The sequence below is a fragment of the Triticum aestivum genome, chromosome 7D, assembly GCF_018294505.1.
Source record: "Triticum aestivum cultivar Chinese Spring chromosome 7D, IWGSC CS RefSeq v2.1, whole genome shotgun sequence".
Lineage (NCBI taxonomy): Eukaryota > Viridiplantae > Streptophyta > Magnoliopsida > Poales > Poaceae > Triticum > Triticum aestivum.
In genome coordinates, this window is record NC_057814.1 from 501979710 (window position 1) to 501988747 (window position 9038).

The following is a 9038-nucleotide window of genomic DNA, read 5'->3' on the forward strand; positions in this document are numbered from 1 at the left end:
CTTCATCCCACGATGCCGCCGAAACAAGATACGACTAGTAGTGGAAAGAAAATTGACAACATCTACGCCCACAACAAGTTTGTGTTCTACTCGTGCATAGAAACTACGCATAGACCTGGGTCATGATGCCACTGTTGGGTATCGTTGCAGAAATTAAAATTTTTCTACGCATCACCAAGAACAATCTATGGAGTCTTCTAGCAACGAGAGGGAGAAGAATGCATCTACATACCCTTGTAGATCGCGAGCGGAAGCGTTCAAGTGAACGGGGTTGATGGAGTCGTACTCGTCGTGATCCAAATCACCGATGACCGAGCGCCGAACGGACGGCACCTCCGCGTTCAACACACGTACGGTTGGGGAAGACGTCTCCTCCTTCTTGATCCAGCAAGGGGGAGGGAGAGGTTGATGGAGATCCAGCAGCACGATGGCGTGGTGGTCGAAGCAGCGGGGATCTCGGCAGGGCTTTGCCAAGCTCAGCGAGAGGGAGAGGTGTCACGGGAGGGAGAGGGAGGCGCCAGGGGCTTGGGTGCGGCTGCCCTCCCTCCCCCCTCTTTATATAGGGGTCCAGGGGGGCGCCGGCCCCCAGAGATCCCATCTCAAGGGGGGGGGGAGGCGGCCAAGGGGGGGACTTGCCCCCCAAGTCAAGTGGGGCGCCCCCCCACCCCTAGGGTTTCCGACCCTAGGCGCAAGGGAGGCCCAAGGGGGGCGCACCAGCCCACCAGGGGCTGGTTCCCTTCCCCACTTTAGCCCATGGGCCCCTCCGGGATAGGTGGCCCCACCCGGTGGACCCCCGGGACCCTTCCGGTGGTCCCGGTACAATACCGGTGACCCCCGAAACTTTCCCGGTGGCCGAAACTGGACTTCCTATATACAATTCTTCACCTCCGGACCATTCCGGAACTCCTCGTGACGTTCGGGATCTCATCCGGGACTCCGAACAACTTTCGGGTTACCGCATACTAATATCTCTACAACCCTAGCGTCACCGAACCTTAAGTGTGTAGACCCTACGGGTTCGGGAGACATGCAGACATGACCGAGACGACTCTCCGGTCAATAACCAACAGCGGGATGTGGATACCCATGTTGGCTCCCACATGTTCCACGATGATCTCATCGGATGAACCACGATGTCGAGGATTCAATCAATCCCGTATACAATTCCCTTTGTCAATCGATACGTTACTTGCCCGGGATTCGATCGTTGGTATCCCAATATCTTGTTCAATCTCGTTACCGGCAAGTCACTTTACTCGTACCGTAATGCATGATCCCGTGACCAAACACTTGGTCACATTGAGCTCATTATGATGATGCATTACCGAGTGGGCCCAGAGATACCTCTCCGTCATACGGAGTGACAAATCCCAGTCTCGATTCGTGCCAACCCAACAGACACTTTCGGAGATACCCGTAGTGCACCTTTATAGCCACCCAGTTACGTTGTGACGTTTGGCACACCCAAAGCACTCCTATGGTATCCGGGAGTTGCACAATCTCATGGTCTAAGGAAATGATACTTGACATTTGGAAAAGCTCTAGCAAACGAACTACACGATCTTGTGCTATGCTTAGGATTGGGTCTTGTCCATCACATCATTCTCCTAATGATGTGATCCCGTTATCAATGACATCCAATGTCCATAGTCAGGAAACCATGACTATCTGTTGATCAACGAGCTAGTCAACTAGAGGCTCACTAGGGACATGTTGTGGTCTATGTATTCACACATGTATTACGATTTCCGGATAACACAATTATAGCATGAACAATAGACAATTATCATGAACATGGAAATATAATAATAACCATTTTATTATTGCCTCTAGGGCATATTTCCAACATGAACATCCCAGCGGCCATTAGCAAACTGAGAGGCGACAGTACAACTGTTGTCCCTTGCAAAGGAGTATAGAACTGGCAAGACGAAACGAGACGGCCAACCCCTAGCCACTTGTCATGCCAGAACGAGATCATCTGGCCTTCACCAAGGGAGCAAAAAGTCAAGGTTGTGACCAAGGAGATGCAGTCCTTGAAGCCCTTCCAAATAGCGGTGTCTCTGTTGGCTGAGCTATGTGGAATGCGAGTAGAGCAGTATTGATGGGCGAACCACTGATAGCAGGGGACATCGGAGCTCTGTAAAACCCTGGCAGTGAATTTGCATAACAACGCATGATTGTGTGCTGTGAGGTTCCGAACTCCCAGCCCACCCCTGACAGAGTTCTTGCCTTGCCAGAAGAAGGCACGGAGCAAACTTTCGAGTTTTGCAATAGACTCCTTGGGCCATGGAAAGCAAGTCATGTAGTAACTTGGGATGCTGGCCAGTACTGAATTGATCAAAGTGAGGCGACCCCCCAGGACAGAAAAGCAGCGAGCCAACCAGATAGTCATCTGTCAACTCTGTGAATGACTGGCAGAAGCAGACCGTGCTTGATTTTGTGAAGAGAAAGTGGAAGCCCAAAATATGAGCATGGAAAGGACGAAACTGGGCATCCAAACAAAGCAGCAATTTCCTTCGTAGTGTCCATGTCAATGCAAATAGGGATGAGTGTACTCTTGTGGTAATTAATATGTAGTCCGGAGAAGGCAGAGAAGGCCACTAGAATCTGCTTGATAATTGTAGCTTGCTGGGTATTTCCTTGGAAGAGAATTAAGGTGTCATCCGCATACTGCAGAACTGAAAACATGCGATCCGCGCCCAGAGGGGTTGTTGTCAGGATAATTGTTATGTAAACAAATTTTCAAGAGATACTAATGGTTGTTCATCAGATTGAGCCACTTTCCTATTTGCATCCGCAGAGTAAATAAATGTATGGGATATCTGAATCTGCAAGGGGCCAGAAAATGGTTTTGACTAGAGTTTGGCATTGGACATGTTCCGTTTTCTTTTCCCGGCAATGCTCTGGCCAGTTGGTTTTACCAAATTCCAACGCCTATTTTCGATTAATCAATTCCAATCATGACAAGTTTCATCCCCTATTTCTTCAGAATGTATTTTCTCGCAACAAAAAAAATGTATTTGGCCCATCCCCTTCAAAACAAATGTTGTCTGGACCTAAGCTCTCCACAGATAAGTAGTACAAAGCTTTAGCTTTGCCGGCTATCCCGCTTTACTTAATGACAATGTGCGTGTCAATCTCTGCCCCTTCAAGAATCAAAGAATCAAATATAAAACAGAAAAGGGTGAAAGAAATATGTGCTAGTAGATCAGCAACCCCGGTCAGTGGCAACACGTCACTACTCATGCTGGATACAAAACCATTAATCTGAAGAGAAAGTATCATGCCTGGTCGCTTTCGCTTTCTGACTCTGCATTAAGGTGACGAAAACTGAAAGTTGCACATTTCCATCCTAGTGCCGAGTACTGACTTAGCCAAATGCTTGTGCACCACCGTAAAACATAGGAGTACTACAAATGAATGAAATGGCCAAGGAAATTTAACACAATAAAATCAAAAGCTCATAAATGAATATTTATTATTATTGTTATTGTTTTTGTCCAGATCGACCATGAACTTTTGTCCAAAAGCGGCATGAAAGCCATTGTTTCTCCTTTGTCGCCTTTGTTTCTCCATAGTCGCAGCCAACCTTCGATGCACGTGGCGTCAGATATTTGGCGACAACATGTGTCATGGAGATCTTCTTTAGCGCTTACCACTTCAATTCTTATGGTTACTCTTTTTTACCGACAGTAAAGTGAATTCTCTGAAACCGTACAATAATGGAATAATGAGATATTGCCAGAATACTTATTTTTGTGAGTACTAATGTTATCAAAATGAAATTTCAGGTTTAAATATTCACCATTTCTTCCTCCCCGTGTCGCCAAGAGTTGCTAATGACTATTAATCAGATTGAGCCATTGCCCCCTACGGCTCCCGGTATCTGAATCTGGCTACCAAAGGGGCCAGAGACCGGCTTTGACTAGTGTTGGGCACTGGACATGTTCTATTTTCCTTCCCAATGATGCTCTAATTAATTGGTTTTTAGAAATTTTCTACACCTGATTTCGATTACACTATTCCAATCACTTACATGAAAGTTTCAGCCCCAGCTTCTTCAGAATGTTTTTGGCCCTTCCCACATTAAAAAAGAGAGGCATTCCTTGTCACTTCTGGCGATAAAAACAGTTGTTGCCAGGACTCAAAGCTACCGTCTAATAACTGATAAGTACGATAAGCTAGCTGCCATGCCTCGTCAATGAAAACAACAGAAATGACATAGCTTTATCTTTGTCGACTACTCTTTTTACTCGACGACAATGCGTGTGACACATCGTTAATCTCTGACCCTTCCAGAATCAAAGATCAAATATCAGCATAAGAAAGATAAAAGAAATGTATGCTCTGTCTGTCTGGATCAACAGCCATGGCCACTGACAAGCGACAACACCTTGCGAATGATGTGCCTTGGTCTTCTTGTCCTGGCCGCTCACTGTTTCTTGTTCTCTTCTCTAAAGTGATGGAAACTGGAAATCGAAGTTTCATCTTCAGAACCTCATGTCAGATAGTGAACAATGCCACAGGTAAAATACAAAACTTAGCATCACAAAAATAAGATGACCAAAATTTTATTTGTTAAATTGGCAGGGGCCGCGTGAACGCGTACTCCCTCTATCACAAATTATGACATCCACTCTCCCACTTGAGGAGATGGTAGACCAACACTCTCACCAAGTGCAATGTGAGCCATTGATCTAGGCCACAAGCCTTCTTGATCGCTCGTTGACCCTGTCCAGGTAAGTATGTTGCAATGAAGCACCTACCCATCATAATATAGCCAGCTATCGTGCTCTAATCTTCCTATGTCATCGATGTGGTACTAAACAAAATCTGAGCGTTCCGCTGCAGCCTGCAGCAACGGCATGGGCCTATTTTTGGTGTTCTGGCATGGGCCTGTTTTTTGGACGTGTGACTTACGTGGGCTCCTGATGGATGGCCTGGTAGCCGAATAGTGATTCTAAAAAAAAAGGTAGCCAAATAGTATCCCCCACAAATATGTTTTCTGTCTTGGCGCGTCAGCTGTCACCATTGACGGCATGGTGGATGCAGCGAGCCTTGAAGCACATGCATGCAGCTTGCTCTAACGAGAGATCTAAACGTCACACATGCGATGATAGCTTCGGACTGCATGCAAGTGGTGACGGATATAAACGGAGTACACTATCTTCTTACGCTTTGGTTATAGAGGAAATAAAGGAGTCCATGAATGACTTTGTAAAGGTTAGTTTTCGTTATGAGTGTAGGGAAGCAAATTTGGAAGCTCACGCCTTAGCTAAGGCGGCTTCAGCGTTTCCCTCTGGTCGCCGTTTGTGGCTAGGGACCTTGCCAGACATTGCTTGTATTGCTCCGGCTTTGAACTTTGAATAAAATCCCTAGTTACCCTAAAAAAATATGTTTTCTGTCTTCTAAAAAAAATGTTTGTGATTCTTGAAAAAAAAAACACAAATATGTTTTGTATTTATATGTGGCTTTTTTTGTTTGCCAATCCCCGAAGATGTATCTTTATACTTCAAAAAGGGTCCGGAAACTAACTAGTGCTTGTCATCTGACCTTAGATTTTTTTTCCTTAACAAATAATAATGTTGTAGTCTATTGGATTTAGACATTTTCATAGGCTATATTTATTCCAGCTATCGACGAAAGTTTCAGCCGTCGGCGATGCTTTTGGGCCCCTCTTCCCCTTCAAAGAACAAAGTCATTCCTTCACGGTTGGCACCCTCAGCCAGTGTCAGCCTCTGTACTCACTAAGAAAAGAAAGAACAAGTGATGTCAAGTTCTTTAATTTATCTGTTGATAAGCCATGTGGATCCAGACTTCCTAGTCGAGATCGATAGCAGAACTCGAGAGAGATAAATAAACACCTGATATCCGAGGTGAGCTGGGCTCTCATGCGAGGCATCAATCAGGCATATGACATGAGGAAGGATATGACTGATAATGGCCGCTTGCCGATTCTTTACTCGTCGGCAACGTGTGACTCATCGCCATCATCATTCCTGCCGCTTCCGGAATCAAAGAACCAGATGCTGAAAGCGACATGATGATAGCAGAGTTGTCAGCGATTTTCTAACTTGATTTCCAGCGAACCCCGGTTAGTTGCAGTTAACCTCTGATCAGAGTCTGATGCTCTCTGGTTGACTGCTTACTGGTCATACCACTCTTTTTTTTACGAGTTGTCTATGTTAAACATGATATATGGTTAGGAGAGTAGTTAGGAGATATATTCCCTTTGTATTCTTATCTCTATCTCTCCCTCTCCTCTCCATGTAAATCTCTCACGGATGATCTTGAACAACCGCACCTTGTACTCCAAGCTACAATTAATATATAAACATGTGGGCTCCTATGTATGGGGGTTGAGACGCTTCACACAACTTTGACATGGTATACAGAACCTACCTCTTCCCCTACGTCAAGCCTCCATCCTTCCTGCCGCAACCCTCCTAAGCCATCATCTTCCCTACCGCACCACCATGTCCTCCTCCAGCCAAATCGTCTCCCCCGGCCTCAACTACACAACCTTAGAACCCCTTACCAGAACCAACTATGTTCTCTGGCGAGCCCAAGCTCGCTCCCAGATCATGGGGGCGGGGCTATATGGGTATATCGATCAAACAACCCCCGAGCCTTCCAAAACCATAGTCACAAAAACCTCCGATGGGAAAGATCAGATCGTTTCCAATCCTGCCTACAACCCTTGGCTAGTCCAAGATCAACAAATAGTGGCCGACCTACTCCGAAACCTCTCCAAAGAACTCCTGATTCAGGTTGCCTCCTGCTACCTCTTGATCACTGTGTTGGTTTTCTCTTGAAGAGGAAAAGGTGATGCAGTAAAGTAGCGTAAGTATTTCCCTCAGTTTTTGAGAACCAAGGTATCAATCCAGTAGGAGATCACGCTCGAGTCCCATGCACCTACACAAAAAAATAAGAACCTCGCAACCAACGCGATAAAGGGGTTGTCAATCCCTTCACGGTCACTTACGAGAGTGAGATCTGATAGATATGATAAGATAATATTTTTGGTATTTTTATGATAAAGATGCAAAGTAAAATAAACGGCAAAAGAAATAACTAAGTGTTGGAAGATTAATATGATGGAAAATAGACCCGGGGGCCATAGGTTTCACTAGTGGCTTCTCTCAAGAGCATAAGTATTACGGTGGGTAAACGAATTACTATCGAGCAATTGATAGAATTGAGCATAGTTATGAGAATATCTAGGTATGATCATGTATATAGGCATCACGTCCGTGACAAGTAGACCGAAATGATCACTACTAGGAAAAGGCCTACTAGTGGCGCACCAGTTTTGCCTACTAATGGCGCACTACTGGTGCGCCACTAGTACCACGCCACTAGTATTAAATACTAATGGCGCACCACTGGTGCGCCATTAGTATAGACCAACATGCGCCATTAGTGTGCCTCCCAGGGGACGATATTTACACATGTGCTTTGCCATACTAATGGCGCATTGTGGGGTGATGCGCCATTGCTATTTTTGAATTTTGAATTTGGATCTGGATCGCGATTTTTTGCCCATTTTTTGCTCGTTTTTTTGCTCGTTTTTTTGCACGATATTTTTTCAAATTTTGTTCTCGTTTTTGGATCTTGTACGTTCTTTTGCCATGTTCTTTTGCCGGAGAGGAGTTCGCCGGAGAGGAGGGCCGAGGTCACCGGAGAGGAGGAGGAGGAGGTCACCGGAGAGGCGCTCGCCTACATCGCCGGAGAGGAGGAGGAGGTCGCCGGAGAGGAGTTCACCGGAGCATCGGAGAGGAGGAAGGAGAAACCATGAGGGGAGGGGAGGAGAGGAGAGGAGGAGCTCACCGGAGAGGAGGGAGGAGGAGATCACCGGAGAGGAGGGAGGAGGAGATCACCGGAGAGGAGGGAGGAGAAACCGTGAGGGGAGGGGAGGAGAGGAGGGAGGAGGAGGTCGCCGGAGAGGAGGAGGAGGAGGAGGAGGTCGCCGCAGAGGAGGAGGAGGAGGTCGCCGGAGAGGAGGAGGGGAGTATGGTGGAGGAGAGAAGGGGAGATGGAGTGGAGGAGAGGATGAGATGGAGCGGAGGAGAGGTGGAGTGGAGGAGAACAATGAAGAGGTAAGGAGGAGAGGACCCCGCCCAGCCATATATACGGCATAGTAATGGCGCATCGTGGGCAGGTGCGCCATTACTAACTTTTTTTTATTTTTTTGATTTATTTTGAATTTTGAAGGCGGGAAGATAGTAATGGCGCACCGTGGGCAGGTGCGCCATTACTAACTTTTTTTTTATTTTTTTGATATAGTTTGAATTTTGAAGGCGGGGAGATAGTAATGGCGCACCATGGGCAGGTGCGCCATTACTGAGTTTGTTTTTTTTAATTTTTTTTGCCTCTCCGGATCTTAAAAGCCCTGTAACTTTTTTCTGTTAGGTTTTTGAGGATTCTGAAAATGTTTAACGGGGTTCCCCTAGTTAAATTCGGATGTATCTTTTCGAGTAGATGATTTTTCATATAAAAAACTTTTTAATCCGAGTTCGTATGCAAAAGTTATGCCCATTTTACAAATTCCAGATAGATTTTGCAAATAAAGTCGAAATTCATATTTGTAAATTTTCCCAACAAGTAGACCACATATCACATGGGAAACTTATTTTCTTTTATTTTTTTGACATTTCCATCATTTTCTTTTATTTTTTCTAAAACTGAAAAGGCGGTCAGGGGGTGCATTCGGTGGAATTTTTGGGGCAAGTTACTAATGGCGCACCGTGGGAGTGGTGCGCCATTACTAGTTCAACTAGTAATGGTGCACCGCACACGGTGCGCCATTAGTAGTTTTGAAAAAAATTACTAGTGGCGCACCGTGGATGTGGTGCGCCATTACTAGTTTAAATAGTAATGGCGCACTATCCCCTGGTGCGCCATTACTAGTTTTGAAAAAAAAATGTTACTAGTGGCGCACCAACACATGGTGCGCCACTGCTATATAGTAGTTGCGCACCACATGTGTGGTGCGCCATTAGTGTCCATATCATCTATAGCCCTTTTCCTAGTAG

General features: G+C 45.9%; 1 non-coding gene across 1 annotated transcript; it reads right to left on the reverse strand.

Annotated features, from left to right (window-relative positions):
- Window positions 1-4589: 4589 nt before the first annotated feature.
- On the reverse strand, window positions 4590-4750 carry LOC123171848 (U1 spliceosomal RNA). The gene has a single exon (XR_006485440.1). It is a non-coding gene; the product is annotated as a U1 spliceosomal RNA (small nuclear RNA).
- Window positions 4751-9038: the final 4288 nt, after the last annotated feature.